This window comes from Phascolarctos cinereus, unplaced genomic scaffold (genome assembly GCF_003287225.1).
Source record: "Phascolarctos cinereus isolate Bilbo 61053 unplaced genomic scaffold, phaCin_HiC Scaffold_3;HRSCAF=262, whole genome shotgun sequence".
Taxonomy (NCBI): domain Eukaryota; kingdom Metazoa; phylum Chordata; class Mammalia; order Diprotodontia; family Phascolarctidae; genus Phascolarctos; species Phascolarctos cinereus.
In genome coordinates this window covers 178063396-178086523 of record NW_027555736.1, presented here as the reverse complement: position 1 = coordinate 178086523, position 23128 = coordinate 178063396, and the positions used below count along the sequence as shown (strand labels likewise).

Sequence of the window (23128 nt, the reverse complement as noted above, 5' to 3'; positions counted from 1 at the left end):
GTAGATCCCCTTGTCTAGATTACCTGAGGCTGGGGGTGACCTCGGAGTAAGAGTGACATAATCAAAATCATAATCCCTCCACCTCCAGCCTCTTTTTAAAATAGGTTCACCTCTCATTATAATATTCATTCTCCTATTCATTGTTAACCAATCAGAGTTAATACCCACCTGTCAGGAACATCCAGTCTTCCAAAGGAATGTAAGCATCAAGAGGCCTCCATGAGGTCTTTGGTTTATGAAAGAAAGCCAAATGGCCATCCTTTTATTAATTGTTTGTGAGTCATACTTGATAAAATTATTAATTACGTGGAAACTGTCTCTTGAACTTTTTATACGCCACACACACAAATCAGAGAGAGTCAGTATATAGCAAAACATATTTAAAGGTGGTTTGGCAAGAGACCCAACTAAGTAAAGTCATCCTGAGGGCATTTAAAGTAAAAATTGAAGGAGAACAATAAACAAAAGAAAAATAGAAAAGATTTTTTAGCTTTCTCTTTTTCACCCTCAAGGACAATGGTCACCACTCTTGACCCTGAAATGACTTTGAAGAGGACAAAGATGAGACAAGCCACAAAATTAGACCAAGAAGACAGAGAATCTATGCTTGAGGCAACATAATTGTGAGAACATTGAAATATTGATTTGCAAGAGAGCTGAAAGAGAGGAAGACACCAACATCATAGGGAAAAATCTTGTATCTTATTAATATTCCCCACCCTCCCATAACTGAGATCTTAACAACTACTGGCCTTCAAGATTATAATTCCATTTCTATGAAATGTTTATGACAGTAATCCACTTATGCATCAAGGACAACCTAAAACAGTGTATTTATAGAGAAGAGGCAGACTAATTTCTCTTTGACACAACTACCTTTCAAGTATTTGAAAAGTTCTCTTGTTTGAGGTATACCATCCCAGTTCTTTCAATAGAAAGTCCTATGGCATGGTCTTGAGACTCTTCACCATACTGTTTACCCTCCTTTGTAACCTGCAACAACTGTTGTATTGTAGGAAGAACCTTGAATTCTTAGAGTGATAGAATTGAGAGAAGTCATAGAATAGTAGTAGACAGGGGTTATAAAGAGGAATAGGATAAGAATAGGCTGGAATCTTAGAGATGATTTAGTACAAACTATATCTGAACAAGAAACCGCTCTATATCATTTGTGAGAAATGATCATCTAGTTAAGAGGTTAATGGACATTCCAAGGACACACAGAAAGTAATAGCAGAGACAGGATTCAAATCTAGGGCTTATGATACCATATCTAGAATTCTTTCCACTTATATATCCTCTGTGTTAGCTATGTTGTCTATAAAATGGAAAGAACTCTGCATCTTTTGGCTATTATTGTTATCATTCTTGCCTCTGACTTGTCCTATCATCTTGACTTCAGCACATGTTTGAGGACAAGAAAGAGCAGGATGCTTTGTTCTTTCTCCAACTTTTTCAAAGTTTTGTCGGGAAAAGGGAGTGTGCAAAAAAAAAACCAACTTCAAACTTTTGTCTCCAGTAATATTTTATTTTCTACCTAGAGTGGAGAAGGAAAAAGCTCAAGTATTGCTAATGTTTAGTGACAAGAATGTCTATCTCATACATTCTTAAATGACCTGTAAAGAAAATATTCCCAATTGCAGTGAGACTGCAGTAAGTCAAAAGAAGGTCAGTTCCTTGTTTGTTTGTTTTCCCCTGCAAGAGCTATTTCAAATATTCTCTTTTTTCCCAATCCCCTACACAATTCCAATCTCTTCTTACAAAAAGAAGTATATGGATTTTTTGGTTTGTTTTTGCTGTCACTTACCAATGACTATCTCCTTTCAATCAAGCATTCCTTTCTAACCTATAAGTACAGTTAAGTACAACAAGTTAACATTTCAACCATGCCTGAAAATATTTGTCTTATTCAATACCTATGATCCATGGCTGAGATATGAGAGGCATTCATCTTGAACTTCTGGAATTAGTCCTCTAAAATCACCTTTGATCACTGACTGACTTGAATTCTGCAGTATTTCAATACTATTTTCCTTTATATTACTGGGATCATTGCATAAAGCGTCTTCTTAGTTTTGCTAACTTCACTCTACATCAGTTCATCCAAGTCTTCTGAAATTTCTATGAATTCCTCATATTTGACTTTCCTTATGGTGCAATAATGTTCCTTCATATTCATATACTGCACTTTTTTATTGGTCAATAAGCACTTAAGTGCTTACTAGTCTTTCTCTAACCAGTGGGTACCCATTTCCTTCTAGTTGTTTTCTACTACATAAAGTACCACTATATATACATTTTATACACATACACATATGATATACACATCTGTGCATATAAATATGTATATATTCATGCTACATTTCTCTTTTATTGCACTGGAATATGTATCTACTGGTAATATCATTAGGTCAAAAGGCAAGAACAATTTAGTGACTTTCAAACAATCATAACTGCAAATAGTTTTCCAGACCGGTTGGACATCAGTTCAACATTTCAATAAATTCACAGTGGTTTTATTTTGTATTCCTCAAATTATTAGTGATTTGGAGGATTTTTTTTTTCATATGGCTATTGATAATTTGGATTACTTTTTCTACAAACTGCCAATTTATATCCTTTGACAAATTATTTATTGGTCAATTCTTTTGTCTTTATATATTTACATAATTCCACATGTCTTGGTTATCAGTCCTTTATCAGAGAGATTTACTACAGATTTTCCCCAGTTAATTGTTTGTTTTCTTATTCTAGCTGCATTGATTTTCTTCATGCAAAGCTGTTCAATTTTATGTAATCAATATTGGTTTTTTTTTTGTTTTTTGCAAATATTTTTATTTAAATGCAATTTTTGAGGATGGTGGTTTTTAGATCTTATTGAAGGCAGCAACATCCATGGATTGCACATAGTCTTCAAAGGCAGTTATCTGTTCCTCTAGTATATCTGTCCCAACTTTATCATCTTCAACTACACACTGTATCTGAAGCTTCTTGATGCTGTATCCCACTGGAACTAATTTAGAAGATCTCCAAACCAAGCCATCTGCCTGAATGCTTCTGACACATTCCTCCAATTTTGCCATATCTGTCTCATCATCCCAAGGTTTTACATCCAGCAAGATGGAAGACTTGGCAACAATTGCAGGTTTTTTTGATTTCTTTGATTCATACTGAGCAAGGCGTTCTTCTCTTAGCCTCTTTGCTTCCTCACTTTCCTCCTCCTCCTCAGACCCAAAGACATCAATGTCATCATCATCTTTGCTATCTGTAGCTCCACCACTTCCTGTGGTATCTTCTACATCAGCAGGCCCATACTTGCCCCAAACCTTCTTTATTCCTGGCAAGCTTGCCTTCTGCTTCTCATAGGATTTAATGTGTTTATACCAACGGAGAGCATGGTAGAAGTCGGCAGGTGGTGGGCCTGAGACTGCTTCAAATACTGCAATATCAGCCTGGGATGGCACATACCCCTCGATGGTAGCTCTCGTCCGCCAGGAGGTCGTTGAGGTGCTGCAGGCCCGCGGGTGTCTTGAGATCTCCGAAGCCCGTGGTGGTAGTGGGAGGGACCGGGAAGAGGCGGCGGCGGTGGCGGCAACGGAGTAACTGAGAGCGCGGGGCAGGAAAGGATCGCAGCGCAGCAAAGGAGCGCAGCGCGCAAACACGCTAGTGCCCGGCCGCCGATTGAAAAAAGCTCAACATTGTTTATTTTACTTTTCAAAATGACCTTTTCTATTTACTTGATTAAGAATTCTCCCCACAACGACTTATTTATATGAACTGATACAAAGGAGAGCAATGCACACAGTAACAGCAATATTGTAAAGATAATCAACTGGAAAGACTTAGTAACTCTGAACAATACAATGATCCATCATGGTTCCAAAGGACTCATGATGAAAAATTCTGTACACCTCCAGATAGAGAAATGATGGACTCAGAGGAAAGATTGAAGCATGTTTTTTACTTTTTCTTTATTTTTTTTGTTCCCATCCCCAATCATGGCTAATGTGGAAATACGTTTTGCATGACTTCATATATATATATAATGAGAATCATATTTCTTGCCATCTCAGTGAGTGGAGGAGGAATGCAGAATATGAGAGAATTTGGAACTGAAAATAAATGTAAAATAAAAAGTATTTCCCCCCAACCATATTTTTGCAAAGTTCTCATTAGTACAAACTGTACTTTCATTCTACTCTTTTTTTTTATGTTGTGGTCTTTTGTATATTATAGGTTGTATATCCATTTGGAGCTTATTTTGGTATATGGAGTAAGATGACAGCCTAAACAATTTCAGCGAGACTATGTTCCAGTTCTTTAAGAAGTTTTTATCAAGGGGGCAGCTGGTGGTGCAGTGGATAGAGGAGTCAGGAGGACCTGAGTTCAAATGTGACCTCAGACACTTGATGCTAGCTGTGTGACCCTGGGCAAGTCACTTGACTTTGATTACCTCACCAAAAAAAAAAGTTTTTGTCAAATAAGGAGACCTTACTCAGTAGCTGGTGTTACTGTGTTTACCAAACATTACTTAGGCTACCATTTTCAATTCGTTCTTTACAAGTTCATTTATAGCTTGTTCAATATCTAGGTGCATTAAATTTCTTTCAGGATTCTGCTAATTCTATTTACTTTCATTTTGTTCTGTGGCTTTAGTAACTTGGGGAAGTTTTCTTTCATGATTTCTTAGAACATGATGTTGAGTTATTTGGTTTCACTGGGGTTTTCAGGGAGCCCAGTGATTGTCACTCTTTGTCCGGATTTATAGGTTAATAGTATTTGATAACAGATACTTCATGTGTGTTTCTTTGAACTTGTGCTTTCTAAATTTTCTATTAATTCTAGTAGCTTCTTGGCTTGTCTTTCATATTTTTGTTCTAGTATATCTTGTTTTTGAGTTTGGTTTATTCCATTCCATTTTTTTAGGGTGTTCACTACCTTGGTATGGTTTTCTAGCTTTTGTTTTTTCCTTTTAAGTTTTTCTTCTAGAGTTAAGTTTCATTTATTATTTATTCCTTCATTTCATTCTCCCATCTATTCTTGGTATCTTTGTAGCCAGTCATTTCTTATTTCTGGCAAAAATCTCCCTCCTCGATGCTCCTTTCAAACTTCTCTTGGTTCTAGAATTGCTGATTTTATGTCACTCTATTTCTTTGGTGCAAGACCCAAGACAGGAATAAAGGATAGTGAGCAATCAGATTGAGTTTTTAGTCTTTACTTCAGTCATCAAATCCCATTAATATCTTCTTTACCTAGTCCCCTCTAGCAGTCTTGGTTTGGGACACTGAGGCAGAGATTATGATCTTGGATGGGGTACCTGAGGCTCAATTTCTGCTCTTTTGTGCTCTTAACCTTTTGATAATGCTGGATGGGATATCTAAGTTGAAATCCTTGTGGACTCTAGTCTCTGCCCCAACTACAGTTGTATGCTGGGATACTAACCCAGGGTGGGGTCCTGCTCTCTTCAGCAATCTTTAATGAAGCTCTTGAACCAATGTCCCCTCAACAATCCTGGATACTTGTGGGGGAAGTTGCAGAGGTGGAGATCATAATCAGTCTTAAAACTACTCTGCAGTTCTCATGAGGTACATGAGCCAGAATTTTTGTAGTCACTGACTTCTGCCACTGGATATGGTCCTACAGTTGTACATTAAGCTGGGACCAGAGCCTATCTCTCCCACAATCCTGAAAGGTTTGAGGACCATGGACCCTTTCCACAGAGAGATGATGATGATGATGATGATGATGATGATGATGATGATGATGATGATGATGATGATAGTAATAGTAATAATAATAAACAACTGTTACAGTGATTTTAAGTTTTGCAAAATGCCTTACATATTATTCCATTTTATCCTTGCAAGCAATCATTTGAGATAGGTGCTATTATTATCCCCATTTTACAGATGAGAAAACTGAGGCTAAGAGCAATTAAGTGACTTGCCCACAGTGAGACAGCTAGAAAGAGTCTGAGATAGGATTCAAACTAGGTTTCTTTTACCCCAAGCCCAGCCCTTTATACTTTTTTTTTTTTTGCTTTTTGGTGAAGCAGGCAGGGTTAAGTGACCTGCCCAGGGTCCCATAGCTAGTAAATGTCAAGTGTCTGAGGTCAGATTTCAACTCAGGTCCTCTTGACTCCAAGGCTGGAGCTCTATCCACTGCACCATCTAGCTGCCCCTATACTCTTGAGCTGTTGCCTGACTACAATTCTTAAAGGGGATTGGGTGGGGAGGATCAGCCTCATCTTGGAATCAGCTCAGATCTGAGACTCATTGCGTGATTCTTTGTTGTGTGTGTTCGCTTACATGCATGCGTGTGTGTGTGTGTGTGTGTCTCACTGGTGCTTCTCCTAGTTGATATCTCCTGGTTGCCCATCCTCTGCTTCCTTGAACACTTCTTGCTATTGTTCCTGAGGCAAGTCTAGACAGGAAAGGGCTTAACTGGAATCTTTCACGTAGCCATCTTTGCAGGGAGTCTTTCTCAATTCCTTGTTATTAAGAAGTAAATAATATTAGGAGAACATGTCCCATAAAGATATGTGTAATGCTTAATACAATACTAGGTTTTTAGAATAATATTTTTCATCTATCATTTCTCCTCAGATACTTACTAAAACATCTTAAGATCCTGAACCCAAGAGCTTTGAGAGAAGCAATGTCTCCCAAGCCACCAGACCTGCTTCTAGCCCATCCCTGATAACCATCACTGTGGAGAGAATTTATTATGGAGAAAGGGCCCACCTTCCTCATCACCACTAGCAATGGCTGCTGACCAAATACCACCAATAGGCACAAGAACCCCAACACCCTCAAGCCACTGGTTCTACTTCCTGTCCAGCCCTCACAGTCATAAAGTCATTATCCAGGAGGGTGGCTCACGTGGAGAAAGTACCAGATATTCCTGCCAACTGCCAACCAACTGCCACTCACAGGCAGACAAGCCATCCTAGCTGGAGAATCAGGACACCCTGAGGGAATACATGGAAGGCAACGTACAAGCCAAACCACCACCACCACCACCACCACTACCACCACCACCACCTTGATCATTATCTTCTTTTAGACTCTGATATCAACAGCTTAGAACCCTAAACATAAAAGCCCTAGAAATAACAATGTTTCCAGTCAGTTTCTGCAGCCATCAACCTGGGAAGCAACTTCTATGAAGGTGCAACCGGGCAACTTTTCCCGCAGGTGTTACAGCTACATCTATTTGGAGACACAGAAAAGAATATTCTTGCCAACAAAGTCCTTGGCATTGTAAAATGGTTCCATATCAGAAACTGATATGATTTGATCAATGGAAATTACATTAAAGAAGCCATTACTATCTGTTTTGTTGTATACTAAGGATCACGGGACCTTTATGACTTAAAGCTAAAATCTTCCGTATGTGTCTCCCCCAGCAGAATGTGAGCCCCTTGAGAGCAGGGACTGTCTTACTTTTTTTTTTAATACCCTTAGTGCTTAGCACAATGTTTTACACATAGCAAATATTTAATAAATGCTTTATTCATTAATTCGTTATTCAACAACTCGAGATGACTGTGCTGTATCGCTTGAGGAGCCCTGGCACAGATGGGGAGAATGTTTTTTTCACACTTTAAGAGGACCCTGAATGAGTAATATGTAAATCCAGGGTTTTCCAAGGGAAAAAAAATCTAGTTAATAACTATTTCCAAAAGATGTTGATGAGGTAATATTTTTCAACTACCTTTGCTTTGTATATTAATAAAGAGATCCAGGAAATAAATGTAGCATTGCCCCATAGCATTGTATGTAGCTATTACTGATTGGTGTTTTGAAGAAAAAAGACATTAGTTAATGATAAGCCAGGAGAAAAATGGAGAGAGAAAGAGCTCGACAAAAGAGATATTTTTCTGAGGGACAGCTAGGTGGTGCAGTAGATAGAGCTCCAGCCTTGGAGTCAAGAGGACCTGAGTTGAAATCTGACCTCAGACACTTGACATTTACTAACTGTGTGACCCTGGGCAAGTCACTGAACTCTGATTATCTGGGGGGGGGAGGTGTTTTCTGTTCTCAAGAAGTATACTATAACCCACAAGGCTTTTCCTGGTTGTTTTTCTCTTTATGCCCATAATATGTGCAAGCCAAGGAAAGGCCAATATGGAAAGTGAAAAGTTGACATTCAAGCCTTGCTATACCAGTTATAGAAATGGGCAGCTGTTAAAAAAGATGAGCCTGTACCAAAACCCACCTATAACAGTGTCTTGAACATAGTAGATGCTTAATACATGCTTGTTGAATTGAATTGAATGCCTGTCATTAAACAAATGAAAAGAATGAAAGAGGGAAATATGATACAGATAGAGGAAATGAATGCTAGAGGAGAAATGTCAGTTTCTATCCTCCTATAGCAGCAGGTGGTCTAGGAGAAGGAGAGGGCAACATAAGCCTCTTAACTGACCTAGCTTAAATAGTAGAGATGTTTTTGGTAGGCTAAAAAAATAGCTGAGTAAAACAGAAATGGTTCGGTGGAGCAGTAACTTGATTGAGCTCTCCCCCCAACTCCTCCAAATACTTGTAAAAAATGACTCTAAACAAATTCTAGAGCAGCAGAACCCACAAAAAGAGTGAAACAAATTTCCAGCCCAAGAGAACCTGGATGGTTGATTAGAAAGGTCTCTTATGCTAGGCTGGGAGAGGAGCGTAGTTGAATGTGGGCACACAAGGAAAGACTAGGCCTCAGTGAACCTGGAGCAGTCCCCAGAGGACTGAATCATGGGTAGCTGTGGTGGTTTCCAGACTTCTCAACCCACAAATGCCAAAGAGAACTTAGAAGATCAGTAGGAAAGGTCTGTTGGACCACGATGAGGGAGGAGCTTGGTCCCTGCCCCAGTCCCAGTACAGCCCCCAGGGTAGTGGTTGCTTCCAGAGCTCTCAGCCCATAAGATGGAGGGGGGATCGAGTGGCTGATCACAGAGGGGATTGCAGGGATCTCTTTGCTGGTGCTAAGGCAGGATTCTTTTGCTTTGCTTGTGCTTGGATCTGGGTCACAGTTCTGGGTGGTGATCTTGGGGTGTAGAGGAGCACTGGTGTGGTGGAGCTTGTGGTAGCAGTAGAGAGGAAGTTCCAAGGCAGAAATAAGTGCTTGTGGTCATTCATAGAGCACAGGCCAGGAAAGGAGTAAGCACCTCATCTTTGATCATACCACTTGGGAAGAACTAAAAATTTATAGGTCCCTAGAATTATCTCTGAAAAAAAGCTGCACAAAACACCTGAAGCTTGGGACAGTACATTCTCCACATTGGGAACAGACCCCTACCTTAACAAAGAGTTTAATAGTCAAATAATTGGCTGGGAACATGAGCAAACAGTGCAAAAAAAAAAAGTCAGACCATAGAATCTTACTTCGGTGACAAAGAAACTCAAAACATACAACCAGAAGAAAACAAAGTCAAAGTTTCTACATCCAAAGCCTCCAAGAAAAATAGAAATTGGTCCCAGGCCATGGAAGAGCTCAGAAAAGATTTTGAGAAGCAAGCAAGAGAAGTAGAGGGAAAAATTGGGAAGAGAAATGAGAGTGATGCAAGAAAATCACGAAAAACAAGAAATACTGAAGAAAATAACCCCTTAAAAATTAGACTAACCCAAATGGCAAAAGAGGTCCAAAAAGCCAATGAGGAGAAGAATGCCTTAAGATGCAGAATTGGCCAAATGGAAAAGTAAGTCCAAAAGCTCACTGAAGAAAATAAGTCCTTAAAAATTAGAATGGAGCAAATGGAAGCTAGTGACTTTATGAGAAATCAAGACATTATAGAACAAAACCAAAAGAATGAAAAAATAGAAGATAACGTGAAATATCTCATTGGAAAAGCAACTGACCTAGAAAATAGATCCAGAAGAGATAACTTAAAAATTATTGGACTATCTGAAGACCATGATCAAAAAAAAAAAGCCTAGACATCAGTTTTTCAAGAAATTATCAAGCAAAACTGCCCTGATATTCTAGAACCAGAGGATAAAATAGAAATTGAGAGAATCCATTGATCACCTCCTGAAAGAGATCCCCAAAAGGAAAACTCCTAGGAATATTGAAGCCAAATTCCAGAGTTCCCAGGTCAAGGAGAAAATATTGCAAGCAGCCAGAAAGAAACAATTCAAGTATTGTGGAAACACAAGATTTAGCAGCTTCTACATTAAGGAATCAGAAGGCTTGGAATATAATGTTCCAGAGGTCAAAGGAGATAGGATTACAGTGAAGAATCACCTACCCAGCAAAACTGAGTATAATCCTTCAGGGGGAAAATTAAATTTCAGTGAAATAGAAGACTTTCAAGCATTCTTGATGAAAAGATCAGAGTTGAATAGAACATTTTACTTTCAAATACATTCTCAAGAGAAACATGAAGAAATAAACAGAAAAGAGAAATCATAAGGGACTTATTCAGGTAAAACTATTTACATTCCTGCATGGAAAGATGATATTTGTAACTCATGAGACCTTTGTCAGTGTCAGGGAGTTGGAAGGGAAAAAATCATATGTATGTGTATAGATACATAGATAGATAGATAGATAGAGGACACAGGGTAAATTGAAGATGAAGGGGTGATATCTAAAAAATAAAATTAAGGGATGAGAGAGGATTGTACAGGGAGAAGAAGAAAGGGAGAGGTAGAATGGGGCAAATTATCTCACATAAAAGAGGGAAGAAAAAGTTTTTACCATGGAGGGGAAGAGGGGGGAGGTGAGAGGGAATGAACGAAACTTACCCTCATTGGATTTGGCTTAAGGAGGGAATAATATACACACTCAATTAGGTATGGAAATCTATCTTACCCTACAGTAAAATAGGGGGGAAGGGGATAAGGGGAGAGGGAATGAATGAAGGGAGGGCAGATTGGGGGAGGGGGTAATCAGAAGCAAACACTTTTGAGGAGGGACAGGCTCAAAGGAGAGAATAGAATAAACAGGAGGTGGGAGAGGATGAAGGGAAATATAGTTAGTTTTTCACAACATGGCTATTATGGAAGTGTTTTGCGTGACTACACGTGTATAACCTATATCAAGTTGCTTGTCTTCTCAATGAAGGTGGATGGGCAGAGAGAAAGAGAGAATTTGGAACCCAAAGTTTTAAAAACAAATATTAAAAAATTGTTTTTACATACAACTGGGAAATAAGATATGCAGGCAATGGGGTATAGAAATCTATTCTGCCCTACAGGAAAATAGAAAGGGGAAGGGATAAGAGAAGTGGAGGGGGGTGATAGAAGGGAGGGTAGATCAGGGGAAGGGGTATTCAGAATGCACACTGTCTCAGGTGAGGGGAAGGGAAGATGGGGAGAAAATTTGGAATTCAAGATCTTGTGGAAGTGAATGTTGAAAACTAAAAATAAATAAATAAAATGTTTAAAATTGCTGATTCAGACCATTATGGGGAACAGTAAATTTCTTTCTTAATTAAACAAGAATCATTACAACCAGTTCATGTTGATGAAGGGACTGGATTTTTTGTTATAAAACCTACTCTGTCTTTTAATTGGGGCAAGCCTGTGTTTTCTCACCTGCAAATTGAAGATCATAATTGCACAGAGTTGATTTGATAAAAGAACATTGCAATTCTTAATATGATACATAAGTATGAATAATTATATTTTGTTTTTCAATGAATATGATGACCACGTCAACATACAGAAATTTCAGTAGAACTGAAGAATGGGATGAGATTGTAGGTTTGGAAGTCAAGGTCATTTCTTTCAGATGAAATATTTTCCTCATGTCTTTTTTGACTTTTAAGTCCACTTCTAGCTACATTCATCTAGTACTTTCATTTGTGAACCATTCAGGTCAGACTTTTAAACTAAGTGTAAAGTCTGATACTTGGGGTCAAAAATTCAACAGTGCTCCACTCCTAAAAATTTGGGATAGAGGTGTGGTGAGTTAACAGTTGTCATAAAAATATCTTAGCATTCCAGTGGACTTTCAGCTCTATAAGAGGGTCAAAAGTGTAGTATGAATGCTAATTTAACTAAACAAAATAACTGAGATTTTAGCCTGTGTATGTAGAGAAGTTATAGCTCCATCAGAGCAATCCAAAAATAGTATGAACTGCCTCAGGAGCCAATGGGTTCTTTCTCAGGGGAAATCTTCAAGCAGAAGCTATATGACCTGACCATTTTTTCAGAGACACTATACAGGGGATTCAAGTATAATCTGAGTTAATTGAGTTTTGTGATTCTGTTATAGGTGTACCACAGGCTCTGTCCTGGACTCTCTTCTCTTTTCCTTCCTAATTCCTCTGGTGATCTCATCAGCTCACTTGGGTTTAGTTAGCATCTCCATGCTGATGATTCCCAAATCTATTCATTGTGCTTTAACCTCTCTGTTGACCTTTGGTCTCACATCCCCAACTTCCTTTCAAATAATCTAAAATTGGATGTCTAGTAGACACCTTAAACTCAACATGTCCAAAACTGAACTCATTGTCCTTCCCTTTCTCCAAATTTCCTCTTACTGTTGAGGGCATTGACATCTTCTCAGTCCTCCTGCTCACTAAACTCCAGCAGCTCCCTATTACCTTCAGGATCAAATATAAAATTCTCTGGTATTCAAAGACCTTCATAACCTTCATAACCCAACCCCCTACCTTTCTACTCTTCTTTCACTTTATTCCCCATCATACTCTTGGATTCAGTGGCACTAATCTCCTTGTTGTTCCATGAAGAAGACTCCATCTTTTGACTCTAGGCATTTTCTCTGTCTCTCCCCTAGGCCTGGAATCCTCTCCTTCTTCATTTCTACCTGCTGGCTTCCCTAGCTTTCTTTAACACCCAACTAAAATCTTATCTCTTAGAGCAATGTATCAAACACAAATAGAAACAAATCCCTGTGGGCCACATATAGACTTAGAAAGCCACAAAGTAACATTATTTTGGTTTTATTGCATTTTTATTCATTTTGTTAAGCATTTCCTAATTACATTTTAATCTGATCCCTGTCTTACATAAGTTTGATACCTCTGTGCATAGGAACTCTTTCCCAACCCCTCTTAATTCTATTAACTTCACTCCATTAATCATTTCCCATTTATCCTATATATAGTTTGTTCATACACATTTGTTTACTTGTCACCTCTTTCATTAGATTATGAGCTCCTTGAGGGCAGGCATTGTCTTTTTGCCTCTTTTTATATTCCCAGTGCACAATGCTTGGCACATTAGTAGGCACTTTACAAGTGTTTTATTGACTGACTAACTTCAAGAATTGTAGACCATTGCATTACTTATGCATAGACCTTTGTACTCAGAGGTGAGGAGAGTTGGCTGAATTGCCACATTATTTAAAAATAGCATAATATAGTACATAGTATATCGGTATATAGTGTATCAGTATTAGGATAAGCAAGTCACTTAACCTCTGCCTAGGAGATACCTAGGTGGCTCAGTGGATAGAGCGCTGGGCCTGGAATCTATTGGAAAAGGAAATAGCAAACCACTCCAGTATCTTTACCAAGAAAACCCATGGACAATATGGGCCACAAGTTCAGGAAGAGTCAGACATGACTGAATAGTTGAACAACATTCCTCTCAGACTGTATAGTCAAACATTCCCATTCCTGTCACATACCCAAGCCAGACATCACTTTGTTTCTCACCAGGTTACATTCTAGACTTCCCCACCTTGCCCCAGAAAACTTTTCAGCTTTCTCAAAGCTAAAATATTGTAAATGGTTATTTAGATCTTTGTGTTGCTATTGATACATGGTTAATACATTATGTAGCCAATAACTATAATATCAAGTTAATTTTAGAAGAGTAAGAAATTTAATATAGTGAAAGATATGAATAATTACTATTAGAAGTAAACTGGGATGGGGAAACCAAGCTAAATGATTAATTAATTATAAAGACTTTGCAATTTTATTAATTAATGAAAAAATATCCAAGTACTCCTTCTGGATTAATTTATAACTTGGGATGCTGAAATTAAATTAGTGAATGAATCAAGTAGCAGACTAAAGTGTGACCAACAAGTGAGGTTTGCAGATCCTATAAACTTGCTATATTTGGTAGAACTTGTATAGATTAAAGTATTCTAAACTTTTATACTTTAGTTAAATTCTAGTTTCCATCTAATGGTATGTGTGAAAAGAGAACATATTATCAGATTTTTTACATAATTAAACAGGAATTTCAGTGTTCACATGCAATCCTCATAAGGGAATTTCTCCTCCTTGATGTTACTATTTTTTCATATTCTATGTAGGCCTCACAGACCGACTTGCATATAAAGTTGCACAAAACCATTGGGTAAACCATGTTTTGTAAGACCATACTTTATCACTCATTTTATTTTACTTTCCAAGAATCAGAATTTCAGAGTTGGAAGAGTGTTCAGGGACCACATGGAATAAGACAAGCTGGACTTTATCCAAACCATACCCAAACAAGAATTCTCTCCATAACATACCCACAACCAGCATCTGCTTATAGACATCTAGTGAGGGGCAGCCCATTGCCTCCTGAGATGGCCCATCCCACTTTTTGAATAGCTCTGTAGGAAATTTTCCTTTCCATCACGAATCAACTTCCATCCCCTGTTGCTAGTCTGGTTGTTTGGCATTAAGCATGAGTCAATAATTTCTTTTCCAGGTGAATTCCCTTCAAATGCTTAAGGGAAGCTATTTCATTACCTTCAAATCTTCTCATCCTCGTTTTCTTCAACCATTCCTCCTATGGTTTGAGCTCAAGGCCCTTTTTCATCCTGGTTGCTTTTTTCTCCATATCCTCTAGCTTTAGATCAATTTAATTTAACAAGCATTTATCAAATTCCCTTTATTTGCCAGGCTGGGCATTTCATAAGCAAAAACAAAACCATTTGTGCCTACAAGGAGCTTATATTCTATAGTTTATCAATGTCCTTCCCCAAATATGGTTCTATGGGCTCACTCATTAGTAGAAATTTGAATTCTGGACGGCCAAGAAAACATTGCAAAGGGACTTTTCTCTTGCCTCTGAGTCCCAGAAATGCCCTTGGCATGTGCCTCTCTTTCAGAAATCCTCCAAAATACTACAGAGATTACTAATAGACACACCAATTTATATGACAAACTAGATTGTTTTGACAAGATGTTGCTTTTAATAGTAAAACGACAACAGCTAGTATTTGCATATATCTACTATGTGAGAGACATTGGGCTAAGCACTTCATAAATATTTGCTCATTTGATCTTCACAACAACTCTGAGAGGTATTATTATTATTCTCATTTTGAAGTTGAGGAAACTGAGGCAAAAAGAGGTTAAATGATTTGCCCAAGATCACCTAGCTAGTAAATGAGATTAGATTTGAACTCATAGCTTCTTGACTCCAGGCCCAGTGCTCTATCTATCCACTGTGCCACTTAGCTACCATGAATAGACACTGCTCATAGATAAATCTAGGGAGATAGTAGCCATCATGAAATGAAATTTTTATTTGCTAGATTTGCCTCTAGAAACCACCATTGAAGAGTCCCATAAATATCTGTTGAAGAATCCCCTCTACAATATCTTTAACAAGTGGCCCCCCAGCCTTCACTGGAACACTTCTAGTAAGGGGAGTAAATAAGAGCTGGGTATAGGAACAGATGACACATAGCAACTCTGTCTCCCATTTCCCAATGACAGATCATACTTACAGGGCAGAGAAAAGTAGTTGTTGGTTGACCCTAGCAAGTTCTGGGAGGCAAATAGTAGCTGATTGGCTCTGATACCCACAGTTGATCTCAGTGGCCCAACTCAAAAGGAAGCCAGCAGGTAGGTAGTTCAGCCTCTCAGAACTTGCAGAATTTCTCAGTGGGCCAATAATGTCTGTTAAGCACCAATTTGCTGAAACTCTCAACTGGAAACAAACCGATAGAGTCAATAGACTCAAAATAGGAGTTAGGAACTTGTGGAATTCAGACCAAGAGGGCAAGGAAGACCACCCCTTGAATCACACCATTTTGAGAGCACTGAAAACTTGCAGGCACCCCTGCTGGAGCTGTGAAAACAACAGAAGAACAAAAGAAGACAGAAGATCAGGACAGACATACACACACGCACTCCAGAACTGTGCAGAGCTCAGCACTAACATAAAATCCAAAGTCAAGAAGTAGGTTGAAAGAAGGAGCAAATAAGAAAAGGAACCTGACCATAAAGAGCTATTATGATGAGAAGGAAACTCTAGACAAAACTACAGAAGAGAGTGACTTTTTAAAATCCACAAGTGAAATCTCAAAGATAAATGCAGCTTAGGTACAAATCCAACAAGAATTCCTAGAAGAACCAAAGCAAGACTGAAAGAAGCTAAAAATAATTTACAAAACCAAATGAGAGCAGTAGAGGAGAAAATGGGAAAAAAGGCAAGAGCTATAGAAGAAAGATATGAAAAGAGAACTAATAGCCTAGAAAAAAAGTAAAAAACCTTACTGAAGAAAATAACTCCTTGAAAATTTGAATTTGTCAAATGGAAACTATCATCAAGAAATTACAAAATTAGGGGCAGCTAGGTGGTGCAGTGAATAGAGCACTGACCTTGGAATCAGGAGGACCGAGTTCAAATCCAGTCTCAGACACCTAACACTTACTAGCTGTGTGATCTTGGGCAAGTCACTTAATCCCAATCGCCTCACCAAACAGCAAAAAAAAAAAATTACAAAATGAAGTTAAAAGATTGAAAAAAATAGAAGAAAATGTGAAATATCTCATAGAAAAAACAACTAACCTGGAAAACAGATCAAGGAGAGATAACTTACCTGAAAGCCATGAGGAAGTTGAGCCTAGATATCACATTTCAAGAAATAATAAAATAAGACTGTATAGATAGCTTAGAACCATTTAGCAAAGTAAAAATTGAAAGAATCCATTGCTTACCTCCTGAAACCCCAAAACGAAAAGGACCAGGAATATTATAGCTAAAATCCAAAGCTCCCAGACTGAGGAAAAAATACTACAAAAAGTCAGGGGAAAAAACGAATTAAAATAGTGAGGAGCCACAACCAGGACCACAAAAGATTGAGCAACCACCACAGTAGAGGAGTGGAGAGCTTGGAATATAATATTTTAGAGGGCAAAGGCTCTAGGCTTGTAACCTACCCAGCAAAACTGAATATAATCCTGCGGGGGGAGGGAGGGGGAAATGGATCTTTAATGAAATAGACAACTTCCAAGCATTCGTGATGGAAAAAAAAAAGAGCTGAGACAAATCCAGAATTGAACCACAGGATAGAGTCAGTGCAGTTCACTCACTTCCCACAATTCCTTTACATATAAAGACAAGAGCAAAGTTTAAGAGCATAAGAAGGTAAACAAGAGTGAGAAATCACAAAGAACTAGACAATGTTAAACTATTTACATTCTTTTATGGGGAGATGATATGTGTAATCTCTCAGAATTTTATCATCACCAGAGATTATAAAGTCTAATTAGATAGAGGACTTGGGTACAATTCTATTGTGTTTGTATGATCTCAAAAGAAGAATGGAATGGGTAGGGAAAAGGAATGCACTGAGATCTGGGGGAAGGTAGAAGAATGGGAAAAATTATAGCACGTAAGTGGGGTGCGCAAAAAATTAGGTAATAAGGAGGGGGCAGTGGAGGGAAGAGTGGATGATACTTGAAACTCACTTGCATCTGAACTAGTTAAAGGAGAGAAAAATTCACAAGCACACCCAGTTAGGTACAGAAATACATCTTACTCAACAAGGAAATAGAAGGAAAGGGCTTAAGGGAAAAGGGAGGAATAAAAAGAAGGGCAAATTAAGGGTATCATTAGTGAGAAGCAAAACAGACTCTTAAAGAGTGGGCAGTTCTTTTAGTGATGGCAAAGAATTAGAAACTTAGGGGATGTTCATGAATTGCAGAATGGCTAAACAAGTTATGGTACGTGAATATGATGGAATACTATTTGTGCTATAGGAAATGATGAAGGGGATGGTTTCAGAAAAACCTAGGCAGATTTATATGAACTGATTCAAAGTGAAGTGAGTAGAACCAGAAGAACAATGTATATAGCAACAGCAGTATTGCAGACATAATCAGTTGTGAAAGACTTAGCTACTGTGATCAGTACAGTGATCCACGACAATTTCAAAGGATTCAGAATGAAAAATTCTATCCACTTCCAGATAAGAAAGTGATAGACCCAGAGTGCAGATTGATTTTTTTCTCTTTCTTTATTTCTCTTGCTTTTTGTTCAGAACATGGCCAATGTGGAAATTGTTTTGTAAGACTTAATAGGTATAATAAGTATTGTATTTCTTGCCTTCTTTATGTGTAGGTGAGAGGTGAAAGGAGGAAGAAAATTCCGAACTGAAAATATAAATATAATTTTAAAAAGAGGGAGTGTGAAAAAAGGATAATTAAAAAGAATGGAGGGAAATGCAGAGTTAGAAATCATAACTGTGAGTGGGATGAACTCACCTATAAAATAGAAGAGGATAGCAGAATGGATTAGAAAACAGAATCCCATAACATGTTGTTTAAAAGAAGGACACTCAAAATAGAAAGGTAAACACAAAGTAAAAATAAGGGGCGGAGTGGAATTGGTTACACTTCAGCTGAAGTAAAAAAGTAGGAGTAACAATCAAAATCTCAAACAAAGCAAAAGCAAAAATGGGCCTAATTAAAATTAAAAAGTAAACAGGGAAATTACCTTTTGTTGAAAGGTACCACAGGCAATGAATTAATATTAATATTAAACATATATGCAGAAAAGATGATAGCATCAATTTTTTTCAAAGGAAAAGTTAATTGAATTACAAGAAGAAGCAGACAGTAAAACTATAACAGTAATGAAACCTTCTCAGATTTATGTAAATTGTACCAAAACATAAATGAGAAAGAAGTTAAAGCCCTGAATAGAATTTTAGAAAAGCTAGATATTCTGGACCTCTGGAGAATAATTAATGGCTATAGAAAGGCATATACTTCTCAGCTGAGTGTGACACATTCACAAAAATTGACTAAGCATTTTTCACCAGGCTGCAATCCAGATTCTCCTATCATGTCCCAGAAAACTCTTCATCCTGGAAAATATTCTCAGCATTTGTGGCTCCAACCTCTGATTATGTGGCTCCTCTGAGAACCTAAAGAGGGCACCCAGGCCAGCCATTTCTCACCAGGTTGTAATTTGGGCTCCATCATGCTTCCATTAAAAGAGTGGGGGATAGGGTGTTCAGTGAGGACTGGCACCTCTGGTATGAAGGCTTTTGAGGTCCTTTTTAGGACTGCTCTTCTACCTTTGGTGTCCATTATTCACCCAACTCCTTGATGTGGTACCAAGAAGCTGTAGCATGGGCAGCAGCCACACCCCAGTAAACCCTCTCGGCAGATAGGCTAAACCAGGTTGAGAGCAACAAAGGGTTCCCAAACCCATTGATGATTTAGGGGGATGTTTCAATGGCCATGAAGGCAGCTGAAGTAGGAGCTAAGGAGTGCTTAGAGCTTGGTCAGATGTCAAAGAGGCCAAGGTCATCCACTGCATCCTGGACCATTGCCAGTCTTCTTGTCTTTTGTCTTACCACTGGACTTGGATGACTCTGGAAGAGAGAATGAGGCTGATGACTTTGTGCAACTCTGCCTCACTTAAATCCAATTCATGAGCAAGTCAAGCTATTGCCCTCCTTATGCCATTGGTCCTTTTTGAAAACAAAGGATGAACAACACAACAAAGGAGTACCTTATTCTTCCACTCTGCCTCCCCTTTTAGCTTCCTTTTAAGTATTGTCTTTCCCCATTAGAATATAAGCTCATTGAGGGCAGGGACTATCTTTCTTTTTGTTTGTGTTTGTACTCCCAGTGCTTATCACAATGTGATATTTGCTGTTCTTCAATTATTTTTCAGTGGTGTCCAACTCTTCACGACTTCATTTAGGGTTTCCTTGGCAAAGATATTAGAGTGGCTTGCCATTTCCTTCTCCAGCTCATTTCAACAGATGAGGAAAATGGGGCAAATAAGGTTAAATGACTTGCCTAGGGTCACACAGCTAGCAAAAATCTGAGCTGGCTTTGAACTAGGGAAGATGAGTCTTCCTGATTCTAAGCCCAGCGTATATCCACCAAGCTACCTAGCTACCCTAGCAAATAGTAAGCACTTAATAAAAGCATGTTGATTGCTGTCAACTTTCTGAAGCAGCCTTATCCATTTTCAGATAACTCCAACTGTTAGGAAGATTTTCCTTACCTTGAGCCCAAGTTTGTCTTTGTAACGTTTCCACTATTACTTCTAGTTCTGCTTTCTGACTCCAAGTGGATCAAGTCTAATGTCCTTTGTACACTTAAAATCAGTTTTTCCAATCAATTCTTGTAAAGTATGGTCTTTTATCCCATTACCCTCCTGACTACCTTCTTCAAGGTATGCTTCAAGTGGACAGTGTTTTTCTTACAAATGTGGTTCCCAGAACTGAGTACAATATTCCAGATATGCTTTGACCAAAGTCCTGATAAAGTAAGACTATTTCCCCCTATAGTCCTGGTCACTATGCCTTTCCTAATATAGTCTAAGATTTTATTAGCATTTTAAACTATGTTGCACTATTGATTCACGAGTTATTAGTCCACTAAAATCCCTAGATTTAATTGTCTAGCCAACCTCCCCAATTTTGTAATTGCAAAGTTAATTTTAGCCCAAATGTAGAACTTGTGTTTCTATTAAATTTCATCTCATGAGATTCAGCCCATTTTTATTAGCTTATCAAGATATTTTTGAATCCTAATTCTGCCATACAGTATGTTAGCTATCCCTTACATCTTTATATCATCTGCAAATTTGATAACCATGCCATCTATTACTTCAAATCACTGATAAGGAGCAGCACAGGACCAGGGCAGATTCTTGAGTAACTTCTCTTCAAGTTAATATGTAACCATTAATTACTATTTTCTGTACCAGTTCAACCCATCCTTAGTTAAACTAACTGCCTCTTTGACATCTGACCAAGTGCTAAGCATTCCCTAGCACCTGCCTCAGCTGCCTTCATGGTCATTGAAACAAATTGTTCTCATCAGCCCATTCCACTGGGGGAAGTCTTCCCACACTTGGGGTAGATATCTCCCTAAATCACCAATGGGTTTGAGAACCCTCAGTTACCCTTAACTTGTATTGAGAGTGTATGTTCAGTATATGTTTTTACTGATAGAAATGAATGACCAAAAAAGTTTGGTGAATTATTGAACTAGCTGACATATTCTACTTGTCCACAAGGATAGTATGAGAAATTTTAGAAAATGCTTTGCTGAAATCTAGGCATAATGCATCTTTAGCATTCTCTTTCGCCACCAGTCTAATAGACCATTTCAAATATGTAAATAAAGTTAGCTGGCATGACACAATTTTTGATAAAGTAATGCCTGGTCCTTGTGTTCATTTGCTTCCCTTTCTAAATTCCCACTGACTATTCCTTTACTGATAAATTTTAGAACTTTTTACAAGAATAGTAATTGAAATTACTGGCCTATGGTTTACAGGCTCCAGTGCCCTCCATTTTTTAAAAGGTCAAATATTTGTTCTTTTTCAGTGTTGTGGCAACACTTTTATTGTCAGCTCAGGTACCACTTCCTCCATGAAGCCTTTTTTCATCCTCTCTAGGCTCTCTTCCTCCTTAAACTTAATTATTTGTTTAAATGCTATATCCTGCAATAGGATATAACTTCCTTAGAAGCAGAAACTATTTTGATATTATCTTTGAGGCCACTGAGACCTGACAGTGCTTTGCACATAGTAAGCATTTAAATCTTTGTTGATTTGAATTGAATTAAGGTCATATAGGAAATTACAGCCAATTCACAATGACATTTTAGCCTTAGGAAGAGATTATAATTCCCTGACAAATGTTTTACATATAATAAACATTTAATACATGTTTGCTGAATGGTAAATTAATGGATATTCTCTTTCAATTTTTCAGCATGGTTCCTCTTCTTCCTCTAATATCAGGAATGAGGGTATTTATCAATCAACCAATCAATAAACATTTATTAAGCACTTATTATGCACCAGGCATTGTGTTAAGCATTGAGGATATAAAAGGAAGCAAAAGACAGTTCCTGCTTTCAAGGAATTCACAATCCAATCTTTAATATTAAAGTTCTATCAATGAATTTTCTCTCTAATTGCTCTTTTATTTTTTCTTCCTTCCTTCCTTCCTTCCTTCCTTCCTTCCTTCCTTCCTTCCTTCCTTCCTTCCTTCCTTCCTTCCTTTCTTTCTTTTGGCTAGGCAATGGGATTAAGTGACTCGCCCAGGGTCACACAGTTAGTAGGTGTTATGTGTCTGAGGCTGGATTTGAACTCAGGTCCTCCTGAAGGCAGGGCCGGTGATCTATTCACTTCTAATTGTTCTTTTGAGGATGGCATCCAACCTTACAGCATTACTATCACATCTATGATAGTGATTCCCTAATCTACATCTCTAGCCCTGAACTTTCTGTCTCCAAAGGGGTGTGTGTGTGTGCGTGTGTGTGTGTGTGTGTGTGTTGTGTGTGTGGTGTGTGTGTGTGACTGAAATTGGCCAATGAGTGTCTCTGCTGACAAACCTCATGGGGAGGCTTGTCCAGCCAGCTTGTCTAAGCACCTGTCGATTATAGAGGGAGGGACTTGCTCCTTGGTTCAGAGCAAGGATAGATGTCCCCTTACCTCATGGTAAAGAGAGGACTTTTTGGTTAGCTGCTGAAGCAGAACTGAAGGCCATACAAAAAACTTTCTTTCTTTCTTTCTTTCTTTCTTTCTTTCTTTCTTTCTTTCTTTCTTTCTTTCTTTCTTTCTTTCTTTCTTTCTTTCTTTCTTTCTTTCTTTCTTTCTTTCTTTCAGAAATGGGGTTAAGTGACTTGCCCAGGGTCACACAGTTAGTAAGTGTTATGTGTCTGAGGCTGGATTTGAACTCAGGTCCTCCTGAATCCAAGGCCAGTGCTCTATCCACTGCACCACCTAGCTGCCCTGATACAAAAAACTTTCACAGAAGTACCTCGCCCTCTTTCTTGCCAGGCTGGCAATGAGAATGAGATGCTATAATGAGAAAGACATGTAAGTTTCTGGGTAGGGAGAAAGGCCTTGGGCTTTAATAGTGATACTTGTGCCAACATGTGGCTCATTAATACAGATTTCTATTTTTACCTCTTTGTCTTAATTCTTCCCCGCTTTTAGATGAA

At 38.3% G+C, this 23128-nt stretch overlaps 1 pseudogene; it reads right to left on the bottom strand.

Annotated features, from left to right (window-relative positions):
• Positions 1–2813: 2813 nt before the first annotated feature.
• LOC110209769 (elongation factor 1-beta pseudogene) lies at positions 2814–19237 on the bottom strand (annotated as a pseudogene).
• Positions 19238–23128: the final 3891 nt, after the last annotated feature.